General features: G+C 38.8%; 1 long non-coding RNA gene across 4 annotated transcripts in view; it reads right to left on the bottom strand.

Annotated features, from left to right (window-relative positions):
* Positions 1-16444, bottom strand: part of LOC140639152 (uncharacterized) — a 114777-nt gene that overhangs the window by 28643 nt on the left and 69690 nt on the right. Inside the window, exon 3 of one of the 4 annotated variants that reach the window (XR_012035993.1) lies at positions 2953-3020. The exons of the other annotated variants lie outside the window; for them this stretch is intronic. This is a non-coding gene — a long non-coding RNA (uncharacterized lncRNA). The remainder of the gene's footprint in view (positions 1-2952; positions 3021-16444) is intronic. 4 annotated transcript variants of the gene reach the window in all.

Below are 16444 nucleotides of genomic sequence, written 5' to 3'. Positions count from 1 at the left end.
AGGTTGGAAAGGAATAAGTAAAACTATCTTTATTTGTGATGACAGAGTCATGTATGTAGAAGGAATTAAAAAAACAAACAACTAGAACCAACAATCTAGGTTAACAAGGGCAGAGCATACAAAATCAATATAGAAAAATCCATTTTATTTCTGAGTTAACAATGAATAATCCAAAAATGAAATTAAGGAAACAATTTCATTCACAATACTATCAAAAGATCAAAATACTTAGGAATATTTAGCAAAAGAAATGCAGGACCTGTACAGTGAAAACTACGTAAGATTGTTGAAAGAAATTATATACTTAAATAGAGAAGTATTTCATATTCATGGATGGGAAAGACTTAATATTGTTAAGTTGGCAATTCTTCTAAGTTTACCCATTGATTTAATGCAATCCTTATCAAAATCCCAGCAGGCTTTTATAGAAATTGACAAGAAAATCCTGAGATTTATGGAGAAATGCCACTGGAACAGCCAAAATCATTCTGAAAAAGGACAATGTCAAAGGACTTACCTTAACCGATTTAAGACTTACTCTAAAGCTTCAGTAATTAAGACAATGTGATATTAGCATAAGGATATAGACATAGATCAATGGAACAGAATAGAAGGTGTAGAAATAAATTATACATATATGGTCAATATATTTTTTATAAAGGTTCCAGGGTAATCCAAAAGGATAAGAAATATCTTAAACAAATGAAATGGGGCTGGAAAAACTGTATATCTAAATGCAAAAAAATAAACCTAGCCCTCTTACTTATACCATGTACAAAAAATTACTCAAGACAGATTGTAGACCTAAATATAAGAACTAAAACTACAAAAATGAGTCTGCAATCTTGGATTAGGCAAAAATGCCTTAGATATGACACCAAAAGGATACTCCATAAAAGAAAACGGCAAATTGGAGTCATTAAAACTAAAAATGTTTGTTCTTCAAAGGACAACTTTAAGAAAATGAACCGACAAGCCATAAACTGGGAGAGAACATTTGCATAACATACACCTGATAAAGGATTTGTACCCAAAATACATATAAGAAAAATCTTTCAGGGCTGCCTGGGTGGCTTAGTTGGTTAAGCATCCGACTCTTGATTTTGCCTCAGGTCTTGATCTCAGGGGTATGACTTTAAGTCCTGCATTGGGCTCCATACAGGGTATGCAGCCTATTTAAAATAAAGAAAAAACTTATAACTCCATAATAAGACAAATAGCCTAATAAAAAATGGGAAAAATATTTTAATAGACACTATGCCAAAGAAAATAAATGACTTGAAAATAAGTACATGAAAAGATTTTCAGTATTAGTAATCACTAGGGAAATACAAATTAAAATTCTAATTAGATACCACTGCAGCCCCCCTAGAAAGGCTGAAATCAAAGGCTGACAATATTAAGTATTGGCAAAGATGTAGATGGATGTTGCTTTTGAGGGAATTCATGTGAGAGGAAGATAAATGAGTGCTATGGGAACAATCAAACCTCATGAAGATGATGTGGCTTATCCTTTTTTGATTGGGCAAATCTCAAATGGTTCTGCTAGGCTACAGGTTCTCAATTTAAAAATGAGAGAACTGTATTAGTGGAGCCATACAACTCCTTCCTTTAAAATGGGAATAGGAGGACACCTAGGTGGCTCAGTGGTTGAGTGTCTGCCTTTGGCTCAGGTAGTGATCCTGGGGTCTTGGGATTGAAAGACCCACATCAGGCTCCCCACGGGGATCCTGCTTCTCCCTCTGCCTGTGTGTGTCTCTCATGAATAAATAAATAAAATCTTTAAAACTAAACTAAAATAAAATAAAACGGGAATAGGTATGGGGTGCCTGGGTGGTTCAAGTGAAATCTTGATTTCAGCTTAAGTCTTGATCTCAGGGTTGTGAGTTCAAATCTTACACTGGACTCCATGCTAGGTGTGGAGTCCACTGGGGTGGGGGAAAAACAAGACAGCTAAGTTAATAACATTTTGGGGCACCTGGGTGGCTCAATCAGTTAAGTGTCTGACCTGATTTCGGCTCAGGTCATGATCTCAGGGTCATGAAATTGAGCCCTGAGTTGGGCTCTTTGCTCAGCATGAGTCTGCTGGAGATTCTCTCTCCCTCTCCCTTTGCACCCATCCTGCTCATGCTAAATAAATAAATAAAATCTTTAAAAAGTAAATAAAATGGGATTAGGTGGAAGGGAAAGGAAATGTAACTGCAGGCTAGGCAGATATATACATGAACCTATAAGCACAAGTGGTTGTGCTGAGTGTGTGTGTGATAATGACACACCAACATAACCAGGGATAGGACTGCAGGCAGATGAGTTTTGAGAAGCAAATCTAGAGTAACATCAGATTTTGGTTGTCCTTGAAACCCTGGCACTGGAAAACTGGGTTTGAAAACAATACAGAGTAATACAAAATATAGAAAAAAAATTTTTTTACTCTTATGGTAAAACTGCTTTCCTCGCTCATTTGGGTGAAAAATTCCTAGTGATTTAATTCTCCAGGCAACCCCATTACAAATCTTTAATACAAAATAGCGAAACCAATGATCAAAGGGGAAGATTTTACGTGCATCCTCCTTCTAGTGTCTTGGTTTTTCCTCTGAACTTTTCATATATGGTGTTTAAAATGAAAAAAAAAATTTAAAGATTTTATTTATTTGTTCTTGAGAGACACAGTGAGAGAGAGGCAGAGATGTAGGCAGAGGGAGAAGCACACTCCATGCAGGGAGCCTGATGTGGGGCTCGATCCTGGGACTCCAGGACCGCACCCTGAACCAAAGGCAGATGCTCAACCGCCGAACCACCCAGATGCCCCGAAAATAAAATTTTATAAAACAACTGTAATTTAAAAATGAATCATTAATACACATCCAAGTTTGAATTTGACATGCCTGAGTATGTTTATTATACTTGATGAATTATTTGGAATGTTCTTGGTACTCAGAAAATTTTACTTACCCAGCCACGTGCATATTTTTATGAGGCATCACTAGCTTTGCTTTACAGGAAAGATTCAGAGGAAATCTCTGTGAGAAATAGATTTCACCAGAAAAACATTTTAATAATTTGTGTTTTACTAATACAAACTGGTAATAATACAACCTGGTAATAATTCAGAATATGTACTGTCTGATTGGTTCAAATTTTGGCAGAACTATCATCTTCCTTTTTTCTTCTCACTGGGCTGTCTGACACAGGAAAGTACATACACCATTTAAATTGTCCTTTTATGCCACAGAAACTTTATATAATATTGAATTCGTGAGGCAGTAATGGTTACACCATCCCACTTCACATATGTAACTCTAACGTGATCATCTAGTCACCATCTGTAAGGATCTTATAAGAGGAAAATTACTGCTTCACAAGGCAAGAATTTTCATTGTTAGATAATACTTTCATTTTCAGGTATACAAATGCTCAATATACAATTTTTAAATTATTTTTCTACTTACGAACATTGTAATTTCAAAAATACATAAAAAATACATAGATATGCTATATTGTGATGCTCAACAGAAGTTATTCTTTCAATCTTTTTTAAAGAAGATTTTATTTATTTATTCATGAGAGACACAGAGAGAGAGGCAGAGACATAGAGGCAGAAGCAGGCTTCCTGCATGGAGCTCAATTCGGGACTCAATCCTGGACCCCAAGGTCACACCTTGAGCCAAAGGCAGAGGCTCAACCACTGAGCCACCCAGGTGCCTGCCCCTCAAGAGAAATCAATCACCCCTATTATTTGAATGGTCAATCAGTGGCAGCAACTAAAGAATAGGGAGGGATTTGTTTGTATAGGGTAGACCATTTGATTCTATTGGGATCAAGAGTACTGTATTCTCAAGCAGGATGGCTCAGTGGTTACTTAGGCTTGTTTTGATTCCCATTGGTACTATAATTTATAATACTATCATCTTTTTTTTTAAGATTTTATTTATTTATTCATGAGAGACACAGAGTGAGAGAGAGGCAGAGACACAGGCAGAGGGAGAAGCAGGCCCCATGCAGGGAGCCCGACCTGGGACTCTATCCCGGGTCTCCAGGATCACACCCCGGGCTGCAGGCGGCGCTAAACCGCTGTGCCACCTGGGCTGCCCTATAATACTATCATCTTTAACTGTTGTGCCCGAGATTGCGAACCCGAGAAACCACCAAGGAGCCGACACCGATGCAAACACACGAGGGTTTATTTACAAGCTCGAGCTTGGGTCCAAGTATACCCGACACAGCGGAGCAGGGACTTGGACCCCAAGACTAAGAGGCGTAGCAGCTTTATAGGTGCCACTGGCCAATGGGATACGCAGAAAGTTGCACAGTCATGTGGGTCCACACGCAGGTGGCCGATTGAATTACATTTTACCCTAAAGTATCCATTTGAACTGGCCTATCACTGAGCCGATTTCCTATTAGGGTGTGCCCTGGGCTTGACTGGGGTGGGGCAGTGCCCTAAGCAATAAACAGGTCAGCACAAGGTGGGTGCAGCACAAAATGGAGTCAGTCCTGCTCTGTTTGTCCAAGGGTAAGGGATTTTTGTTAAATTTCCTGGGTCCCACATAACCTTTCAGAGAAAAAGGAGGAAAACACATTACATCAAGTTACTAACACTGAAGGGAAAGAAAGCTCTTGCCTATAGTACAAAATGAGATATATAGGACAAATTGAAGAGGGCCAAAAAAAGTAAGATGTCCTTCTTACATCCATGTATTTCAACAGGGCAAATGATATTCAGTGCTGAGGAAAGATTGTAAAGACTACTGAACCTGATGTAGGTGCTACCATACTATGCGATGTCTCAACCATTTCTTGAGGCTTGGAAATACTGCATGGAAGTCACAGTCAAGGAAATTTCTGAGCCTTCTCTTTTCTTAGAACATTTGTTAAGTCTTCAAAGACTTAAAAGTCATCAAAGAAAAGCAACTGAAGGGGGCTGGAGATCAGCATGCAAAGAACTGCGATTCAGGGAAAGCTGCAGAATATTCAGGAGAGAAAAAAAAGAACCACGAAGACAGACTACTTTTGTAGCATTGTTCCACATGAAGAGATGGTATCTGTCCATATCAACCCTGGAGAACTTCAGAGGCTCATCAAAGGAGGCAGTTCTCCTTAGAGATGAGTTTGCAAGTGTGTGGCCTCTAACACTTCAGTTATACAGGAGAGAAAAAGAACTTCTTCCAGGGCTTACTCAGACTGCAAATGCCTAAATACAAACACTCCCCCACCCTCACCCCACACAGGTTTTGCCATATTGGTATACCCCTTGGTATGATTTTTTAATTTATTACATTTTTTCAGACTATATTTTTTCAGACTATAAAATGTTTACTTAAAGTGGAAAAAATATATGACTACCGCAAATGGAAATTCAGAAGGTTACTTTAAAAAGAAGGCAATGATTACAACAAACATAAATTAATTTTTTTTTAATTTATTTTTATTTTATGATAGTCACAGAGAGAGAGAGAAAGAGAGGCAGAGACACAGGCAGAGGGAGAAGCAGGCTCCATGCACCGGGAGCCCGATGTGGGATTCGATCCGGGGTCTCCAGGATCGCACCCTGGGCCAAAGGCAGGCGCCAAACCGCTGCGCCACCCAGGGATCCCTAAATTAATTTTTAATTCAGTCCTTAGTTAAGTATATTGTATGTTGCTAAAAGTACACTGTTTGATCTAATATATGCATAGGTTAGGTCGGTTGCGTTCAGTATTTTGAACAAGCTTTATTGAATAATTTAAAAACTCTTAATTGTTTTCTTAGCTTTCACTCTGTGGGGACATTCCCTTGCTCTTGGATGAAAATTCATGCAGCTCCTTTGATTTTGCTGGTCATTCTATGGTAGAAAAAAACAATCATATTAAGTGACTAACACATTGTCACTTTCAAAATTGTCTTCTCTCTGCTACTGGAGCTGGCTATAGCCAAGGCATGAGAGTCTTACTGCAAGGTTTTCTTTATGTTAAGCCAAAATCTACTTTCTGGTGTCTCCTATGCCTAGATCCTACCTTTGCTCTTTGGAGACATTCTGAATAAGCCCCACTCTTTTCCTCTGCAACAATTCCTCAAATAATTGAACACAACATTCTTGGCTTTTTTTTTCATTCTTCATTTAAGCCCAAATTACTCTTCTTTCAGTGGTTTCTCAAGATAAAATTTCCTCTTTATAATTTTCATACCTATAGAAAAGTTGAAAGACTAATATAATAGTTACCTGTATATCCTTCACCTAGATTTCACTTATATATGTCTTTTTTTTTTTCTGAGCCATTTGAAAGAAAGTTGGAAACATCATAGCATTTCATGCTTCACTATTTTAGCATGACAATGTATATCTTCTAAGAACAAGGACATTGTCTTCAAAACCACATCATCATTATCTCACTTTAGAAAATTAACAGTACCTGGCTGGCTCAGTCGGTGGAATGTATGACTTTTAGTCATGGGGTTGTGGGTTTGAGTCCCAAGTTGAGTTGTAGAGATTTCTTAAAAATAAAATCTTTTTTTTTTTAAAGAAAATTAACAGCAATTTAATACATTTAATTATATTATACACAGACCATATAAAATTCCCCTATGATTCAAATAATGCCATATCAGTTGTTTCTTTTTCAATCTCAGATCAAATACAGGAGCTCACATTGCATTTGGTTTTCATGAATCTTCAGTCTTTTTAAATCTAGAATGGTCTCTTGAACTTTGTGTGAATTTCATGACTTGGCTGAAGTTAAAATTTTAATCCAGCTATCCTGACCAACCTTAATCTGTCAAGTCAGGGCCCAAAATCTCCTCCAGATGTAGACACGCAAAAATAATTTAGAGGAAGATTAATATCTCTTTTCCTTTGATAACTTTTTTAGTAGCTGCAACAGACAGTTGGTTCCCATGGTCAAATAGACCATATCTTAGGTCTATGTTTTTTTTTTCTTATAAACACCCATCATGCTGGATCCTCCCCATCTTGGACTCTTTTTTTTCTTTTTTTAAGATTTTAAGGTTAGTTCAACATCTGAAAATCAATTAGTGTAATGCGCTATAATACAGTGATGGACAAAATAAATACATACTATTATCTCAATTGATGCAGACAAAACACTTGGCCAAATTCAATAGCTATTTATGGTTTTTAAAAAAATACTCCCAACAAACTTCCTCCACCATACACAAAAATAAGCCCAAAATGGATCAAAGACATAAATGCAAGACCTGAAACTATAAAAATCCTAGAAGAGAGGCAGAAACATAGGCAGAGGGAGAAGCAGGCTCCTTGTGGGGACCTCGATGCAGGACTCAATCCCAGGACCCTGGGATCATGACCTGAGCCGAAGGCAGACACTCAACCACTGAGCCACCCAGGAGTCCCTTGGACTCTTGTAATTGCATTTATGACCTTGCTAATAAAACCTCCTTGGTGGATTCTTCCCTATTGATTTGGATCACTCATGAAAAATAGTTGAGAATGATGTGCAAAACAAAGGCAGAAGAAATATTATTAGATCTCCTTACTACCTACAGCCCATTGACAAGTCCTTGAAACTGGTAGAGAGGCATTCCTCTAGGGACTCAACTGCCTCAATGTTAATACTTTGCTAAGGAAAACAGGTAATCTTAGCCCAACCCTCAGCATCCTGTAAGTCTATTTGAACATATAAAAAATCCCATTGGAAACTTCCTTTATCTCTAAACCCCCCAAGACACATGTTGGAAATCATCCTCCAGGCATATGACCCACCAATACACATCTGAAGGGTTTCATGATTCAGGTTTTATTAGACAGTAATTAATGGCCTTTTCCCAACAATAGCCAGCCCCCTCAGGGTCCTAGAAACCTTGCTTCCAAAATTCCTTAGAAACTGACACTCTCCCTAACCCCCTCCCAACTTGAAGGTATATAATGGGCCACTCCTCATTACCCTGGTGCATTTCTTTCTGCCCATGTGTACTGTCCCTGTGCTTTAATAAAACCACCTTTTTGTACCAAAGACGTATCAAGAATTCTTTCTTGGCCATCAGCTTTGAATCCTAATGACTTTTCCTACACCAGAGATTACTGTGAAAGTGGAGTCTCCCCTGATTTGTGACATGCCCATATATGATGAGCACAGCTTTGCAGCAGGAAAGAAGAGCTGGGCATAGGAGTTAATTACTTGGGCAGGGCCAGAATGGGCAGATGGGTGGAGTGCTGAGACAAACACAGGGTCTTGGGTTGGTAAGCAAAGAAAGATGACCTAGGATCCCAACAATCCTTGTTTTATTCCAGGCAAAGGGCCAGCAAGGACAGGGCAGGGGGTGGGGTGAAGATTCCAAGATGGTACCAATGTCTTGAGAAGTGAGCAGTGAGACTGGGATGAAGTCTGATGTGGAACACTCACAATCCAGGAGACAGGCAGATAGTGGGAAGGAAATCTGGTGCCTGGGCAAACATGGTCCTTGCCCTCAGGCGAAAAGGTTCAGGGCATATTTCTTGTCCCCAGAAAAGTTGCTACATAAATCAAAGCAAGGCTTCAATGTAGAATTTATTTCAATAGAGGGTTAGAACTGGCTTTTATAATGGAGAGAGAGGCAGTGTGTGAAAAGGGGGTTGTGACCTGGATCATTAGTAGAGCATCACTGTTTCCTGATTCTACATTCAAGGCTCTATCCCCAGGGCACCTGGGTGGCTCATTCAGTTAAGTGTCTGCCTTTGGCTTAGGTCATGATCCCAGGGTGCTGGTTCAAGCCCTTCCCTCTCCCTCTGCTCCTCCTGCCAACTCAGTGTTCTCTCTGTCAAATAAATAAAATCTTAAAAATTTTTTTCAATTAAAAAGAAAGACTCTCTTAATCCTCACTTTACCTTTTGGCTCAGGACCTAGTTGAAAAGCAAAACAAAATAGACAAAATCTCAAAATCCCCTCAAACCCTCTTCATTAATATAACCTCTGTTTTATCAGACATCATCAGCCCGTTGTGTTTTTAGTTGAAGTGAAAATTAATAATATACTTTGTATTCCAGGGGATTTCTTATGTCCTGCTTTTCCAGACAATTCTCATGTCCATCTTGGCCCTGGGCTTCTGGCAGATTGCCTTGGGTCTTCCTATAACACTCTTCCACTGCCATCCTCTGGAGCTGTAGATTGTCCCTGGTGACCAGAAATGCTCTATGCTCATCCCCAGTGCTATTAATCTTGCAGGTTTTAAGAGTAAAGAGAAGGCAGGTTTATGTTAACAAACAGCCTCCAAATCACAATGGCTAACACAAAGATTTATTTCTCATTACACTTCATGTTTATGAAAACCAGTACAGCTTTGCTCATACTGCTTTTTACCCTGGAACACCAACTGATAGAACAGCCTCTATCCGGAACACTGCCAGTCTCATTGCTGAGAAAAAGGAGAAATGGCAAACCACACACTGGGTCTGAAAGTCTGGAAATGACCCATGCCACTTCTGCTGACACTTCATTGGCCAAAGGAAATCTCATGCACTGGCCTGACATCAGTGCTGTAGGGAAGTATGATTCTCCTCTAGGGGCATGTATTAAGAAAACTCATTCAGTTTACCATATACATTGTTGCTATGAGGATTATGTGCCGATTAGGACCTACCTGCTACTCATCAGGATGTATGTACCATTGCAAAGGGACAGTAAGCTCCTGGGTCATTGGCTAGGAACAGTTTCTAGCTGGCATGTGGACCTGCCTCGTTTCTCCCTAAGCCAGGTTCCCAGCATTTCTTCTCCTCTTCCTCCTATTCATCGTGGGTTCCCAGCCGTAGGGACCAGTCTTAGGTCAGGATTGATAAGCAAGGAAAAAGCATGGGATGCCTCCTTTTCCTCTTTTATTAACAGCTGGGTCACAGGCCTTCCCTGAGCTTCCTTTTTGGCCTATATAGCTTCTTCCTGAAAGAATGTTTTTGTTTTATTTTGTTATTATTATATTTTTTTCACCCTGGCCAACCATTTCATAACACGTGCCAGCAGGTTCAATTTTTCTTGTGTTTCTTTCTGAAGTCATTTTTTTTTTCTTTAGCAGTTTTTAGAGCCCCAGTTCATTCTAGGTTTTGGCCTGCTTGGCACTATTGTCACAAGTTTCCATCATTCTTTTTGATGTATTTCTCTGTAACTCAAATTTCTACTCAAAGCTATGAGTACAAATGAGATCACATTTACAGTAATAGCTCAAATTTTCCTGATTCATCTTGCCCCCTTGCTCATGTAAGACCTCCTGACCTCACCAAAGGTCTTTCCAGTCATTTCTGGGTGTGCCAGGAGTGAGGGCAGAGGTCAGGAGTCCTATCATATTCTTCTATCTAGGCCCCCACCCTGAAGATATCCACTGTTGGTGGACCCAACTTGACACTTGGGTTATTTAGGACTCTGGTTGCAAGTCATAGAAACCAGCTTGAGCTAACCTAATCAGAATGGAGAGTCTACGATAAGAATACCAGATCATCTCTCAGAATATATGGGATATAGCTGGATCTCAAGAAAGTTCTATTAGACTAGAAAAAGGAAGCCTTTAACAATTTTCCCCATCTCTTTCACCTGCTTCTCTCTGGGTGTCTGCTCTATCAGCTTGCCTTTGCAGGCTGGTCCTGTCTGCCCTGTGAGCCCACATTGGAGAGATCCTCAGGTTCTTCCCAAATCTCATATCCAGTCTCTGTTAAGAGAATGCCATTCCCTTGGGTTTGATCAGGAGTCCAGGTCTAGACTTTATAAAAAATGAGAGTTGCTTAGCACCAAAACACTAGGGGAGGGGAGGAGTCTGAGGTTCACTCAATGATTTGACAAAGTCAGGTGGGAATGGGGTGGGGAGGGTGGTGAGGGGAGAAAGATTTTTCTTTAGTTTGCCAGATCTTCCATATCAAAGTACCAAAGACTGGGTGGCTTAAACAATAGAAATTTATTTTCTCATAGTTCTGCAGGCCAGAAGTCCAATAACGGGGTGTCAGCAAGTCTGGTTTCCTCTGAGGTCTTTCTCCTTGGCTTGCAAATCATCTCCTCCTTCTTGCTGTGTCCTCACATGGTCTTTCCTCCATGCCTGCATGTCCCTGATGTCTCTCTTTGTGTCCTAATCTCCTCTTCTTTATAAGGACACCAATTGGATTATATTAGGGCTCATCTAATGATCCCATTTTAATTTAATTACCTCTAAAAGTCCCATCTCAAAATACAGTTCACATTCTGAGATACAAAGGCTTCAATATATAAATTTTAAGGGAACACAGCTCTGAACAAAGATCAACATCTGTTGTCTAACAACTGACCCAAAACTTCAATGGTGTAAAACAAAAAGAAAATTTTTTAAGTGAGCTCTATGCCCAGTGTAGGGCTTGAACTTACGACTCCAAGATCAAGAGTCACATGCTCTACTGACTGAGCTAGCCAGGAGCCCTGTAAAGCAAAATTTCTTACTAAATTCATAAATTATATAGATCAGAAATTCTGAAAAGGCATAGTAGGGATGGCTCTTCTCTGTTTCATGATGTCTGGGCCCTCAGCTGGGGGTAACACGAATGGCTGCGTGCTGATAAACAGTTGAGCAAGGGGATTCACTTCTGCTACAATGGCTGAAATATATACTCAGATGGTACTGTCAACCACAACAACTACATGTGGCCTCTCCATGTGACTTGGGCTTCCTGGTCAGACGGCAGCCTCAGGGATGATGGACTTCTTAAATGTCCACTCAGAGCTCCAAGAATGAGTGTTCCAGTGATCAAAGAACACAGTGTCACTTCTGCTGTACAATATTGATTGAAGCAGTCTATTCAAGCACAGATAAAACAAGTGCCAAAGAATTTGTGGCCATGTTAATAAAACTGCCACAACAGGCATGTCCAAACTTTACTACATCACTGTCTCATGTGTCCTCTCTGAAAGACTAATTTAATTTTCTCCCCAGACTGTTGATTTTTGATGTCCTCCAAAGTTTGTTAAGCCTTTAAAATTTTTTTTAAGTTTATGTTTTTTTTGTTTTGTTTTATTTTTGTTTTTAGTAATCTCTACACCCAATTGTGAGGCTCGAACTCATGGCCCTGAGATCAAGAGTCACATGCTCTTCCAACTGAGCCAGCTAGATACTTTTTATCTGACTAATTCCTCTCAGCACTGATGTGTCAATAGCCACACTTGAGTCATTTTCTCATCGTGAATCTTCAGTTTGCAATACTTCAAGTCTCTTTCAGCATCATCCTCTCTTACAATTTGCTTGTGGATACTTAAGTCTTTCACACTCTGGTGAGAAAGTCACACTTACAGTATCCTTTTCCCAAGCCAATTTGTTCAGTTGTCAAATTTTATTTTTATTGAGGTAAAATGGACATGTAACATTCTATTAGTTTCAGGTGTACAACATAATGAATATATATACCACATTTCTTTATCCATTCATCTGCAAATGGACACTTTCATTGCTCTCATGTCTTGGCTATTGTAAGTAATGCTGCAGTGAACATGGGGGTGCAGATACCTTCTCAGGTTAGTGTTTTTGTTTTCTTCAGATAAATACCCAAAGGTGGAGGTGCTGGGTCATATGGTAGTCTTATTTTTAATTTTTTGAAGCTCCTCCATAGTGGCTACACCAGTTACATTTCTACCAATAGTGTATGAGGCTTCCCTCTTCTCCACATCATCACCAATGTTTGTTATGTCTCGTGCTTTGTTTGTGGTACCAAATCTAAAAACTCATAAGCAGGACCAATCTTAAGGAGCTTATTACCTGTTTTATTCTAGGAGTTATACGTTTTTGAGGCTTATTTTCAAGTCTTTAATCCATTTTGAGTTAATTTTTGTTTTTGTTTTTAAGATTATTTATTTATTTATTTGTTCATAGAGACACGGAGAGAGAGAGAGAGAGAGGCAGAGACACAGGCAGAGAGAGAAGCAGGCACCATGCAGAGAGCCTGACGTGGGACTCAATCCAGGGTCTCCAGGATCATGCCCTAGGCTGCAAACGGCACTAAACCACTGCGCCACCGGGGCTGCCCTATTTTGAGTTAATTTTTGTATATGCCTTAATATAATGGTCCAGTTTTATTCTTTGACAGGTGGTTGTCCAGTTTTCCCAATACTACTTATTGAAGAGACAGTCCTTTCCATATTCTTGGCTCCTTGGTCATAAACTAATTGATCATACATGCATAGATATATTTCTGGGCTCTCTATTCTGTTCTATTGTTCTGTTTTTATGGAAATACCACACTGTTTTCATTACTATAACTTTGTAACATAATTTGAAATCAGGAAAAATGATGTTTCCAGTTTATTCTTCTTTCTCAAGATTGCTTTGTCTATCTGGGGTTCCAAACAAATTTTAGGATTATTTCTTCTATTTCTGTGAAAAACTGCCATTGGAGTTCTTATAGGGAATGCATTGAATTTGTAGATTTTTCTGGGTAGTATGAACATTTTAACAATATTAATTCTTCCAATTCATTTGCATACAATATCTTCATATTTATTTGTCTCCAAGTACTTTTTTTTTTAAAGATTTTATTTATTTATTCATGAGAGACATGACTCTCTGTAGAGAGAGGCAGAAACATAGGCAGAGGAAGAAGCAGGCTCCCTGCGGGGACCCTAATGCAACACTTGATCCCCGGACCCTGAGATCATGCCCTGAGCCAAAGGCAGAGCTCAACCACTGAGCCACCCAGGTGCCCCTGTCTCCAATTTCTTTCACCAATGTTTTATGGTTTTCAGTATACAGGTCTTTACCTCCTTGATTATATTTATTCCTAAGTATTTTATTTTTATTGATGCAGTTGTATATGGAATTGCTTTCTCAATTTCTCTTTCTGATAATTCACTATCAATGTATAGAAATGCAATAGATTTTTTAATACTTTGATTTTGTATTCTAAAACCACTAAATTTGTTTATCAGTTCTAACAATTTTTGGTAAAGTCTTTAGGATTTTTATGTCATATGCAAACTGTGACAGTTTTATTTCATCCTTTCCAATTTGGATGACTTTTATTTCTTTTTCTGCCTAACTGCTCTGGTTAGGACTTCTAATACTATATTGACTAAAAGTGCCAAGAATAGACATCACTGTCTTGTTCCTTAGTCATTTTTTTATTGGATACTAGATCTTGGGAATTTCATAGTATTTGGGGATGAACATTGTATGCCTTAAAAAAGTGTTAAATATTTTCTGAACAGTAGGTAACTTATTGGAAGGTTAGTTTGATCCTTTTAAGGTTATCGAAACGTCTTTTTAGGGTGAGTCTAGAGAAGCTTTTTTTCTGGAGCTAATATAGTCCCATTTCTAAGGTATAGCCCTCATGGAGTCTCTACCAAATGTCCTTTGTATTCAGTGAAGTGTCTCTAGTTTAGATAGAAGAAACTCTAATAATTAACGTGTGGGTATAGGGACATTTCATCTTACAGCTCCCCAGTAATTGTTCCTTCCTTGGAAGCTGCTCTTTTCCAGCTTCATATGGTCTCATCCTATATATTTACATATTGGTATTTTGTCAAAACATGAGGGAGTTTCATGCAAATTTCTGAAGTTCTTTCTCCAAGTAGCTTTATCCTCTCTGGTACTCTGTCCTATAAATTCTAATTGCCTGAATTCTAATCTCTGTCTCCTTAATCCCAGAAGATTGTCAGACTCTTTCTGTGTCATAGTCTAAGAATTATCCTAAGAGAGAAAACCTAGGCAATGGGAAGGGGGCTCATCTCTATTATTTTTCTTTTCTCAGGGATAAAGTCAACTGTTGCCTTATATCTAATATCTAAAAATAGGTGTTTCCCATATTTTGTCCAGTTTTCTAGTTGTTTATGGTGGAAGGGTAATTCTAGATTCTTTCTTCTGGCTGAAAAAAAGGCAGCATATTTTAATAACTAATCAAAACGCTCAAGCTAAGGAGCTTAGCAACTTCAATTGTGTACTAATCTATGTCCAAGCTTCCTGGAATTCAGAGATTATAAGGGCAATAACTTCTGTGCTTGTTCTTTAAGAATCTAAATTCACCACTAGTTGTGTACATCATTAAGTACATTTAAGAACTTTCTTCTGTATCAGAAACATTCCCAATTGAAAGGAAAGAATTTTATTTATAGAATCCCCTTCTCCCTGGCCATTTAATCATCTTCCTTTCTGTGTTCCCTTAAAAGTGTTTTCTTATAGTGGGAGCATATTTATGATTATTTTGTAGCTTTCCCTTCCTCCATTCTGACACTCTCAATTCTGATGAAACTCAGAATTCTACCATTTCCACATAATTGTAATTTCTCCCTTGTTTTTATGATTTGATCCAAGTTTACTTGGTCATTACTGCTTCCAACACCTACTTCTAAGGAAAGTGATTATAAGGGCACCAGTTACCAGTGCTCTGTTCTCAGAAGATTGAAACTTTGCACAGACATCTTTCTGTTCAGGAAAAGTTCCCATCCTTATTACATCTTGTCTCTAAGACAATCTTGTAATCTGCACAAGGAAAGCATCTCTGAGGCATTTTGTCAAACATATTCTCTTATAACATTCACCTTATCTATTCTTCTCGTTGTTTAACTTCAAATTGGCCTCTGAATCCATTTTACTGATGGGGAAGATATATAGAATTGGTGTTAGTATAGAATATAGCTCTTTCTAGATAACAATGTCTCATAGTTAAATGATGATTATCTGTTATATTTCCCAGGTCTCTTGCCCTCTATTATTTTGCATAGCAAAGGTAGGGCAGCAAGACACAGGCAACATTGTCAACAGCCATCAAACTCCCAAGTTAGGAAGAAGGAGTCTCAGGTTCAAGGAAAGATGGTTTAATAACGTAAACAAAAAAGTGGAGGGCAGCCCCAGTGGCTCAGCGGTTTAGTGCTGCCTTCGGCCTGGGGTGTGATCCTAGAGACCCAGGATCAAGTCCTGCGTTGGGCTCCCTGCATGGAGCCTGCTTCTCCCTCTGCCTGTGTCTCTGCATCTTTCTGTCTGTCTCTCTGTGCCTCTCATGAATAAATAGATAAAATTTTTTTAAAAAGTGGAGGAGTGGAAGCAGCCACATCTATTTTGGGTTTTTTGGTGGTTTGGTAAATAGAAATAGGGCCTGTGACTTTTTTTTACTGATTAGAATTTCATGATGTTTAATGATTTTTGAAAACTACAATATATTTTCCATGACCATAATTTACTATCATACACATATTGGATCCTCTGGGATTTATAGAAATGGAATGTGTACACCCAAATTAAAAAAAAAAAAAAGCTGGCTCTGTGTGTCTTAAATATCAAATGTGAAAGGACCAGAAATGCAAAAAGCAGTCCAAACAAGAAACAAAAGTAATACAGAGGTGTTTTTTTTTTAAGATTTTATTTATTTATTCATGAGACACACACACACACAGAAAGAGAGAGAGAGAGAGAGAGGCAGAGACACAGGCAGAGGGAGAAGCAGACTCCACACAGGGAGCCCGACATGGGATTCAATCCTGGGACTCCAGGATCATGCCCTGGGCCGAAGGCAGCCTAAACTGCTGAG

The sequence above is a fragment of the Canis lupus genome, chromosome 1, assembly GCF_048164855.1.
Source record: "Canis lupus baileyi chromosome 1, mCanLup2.hap1, whole genome shotgun sequence".
Taxonomy (NCBI): Eukaryota; Metazoa; Chordata; class Mammalia; order Carnivora; family Canidae; genus Canis; species Canis lupus.
This window is presented reverse-complemented; position numbering and strand designations above follow the sequence as displayed.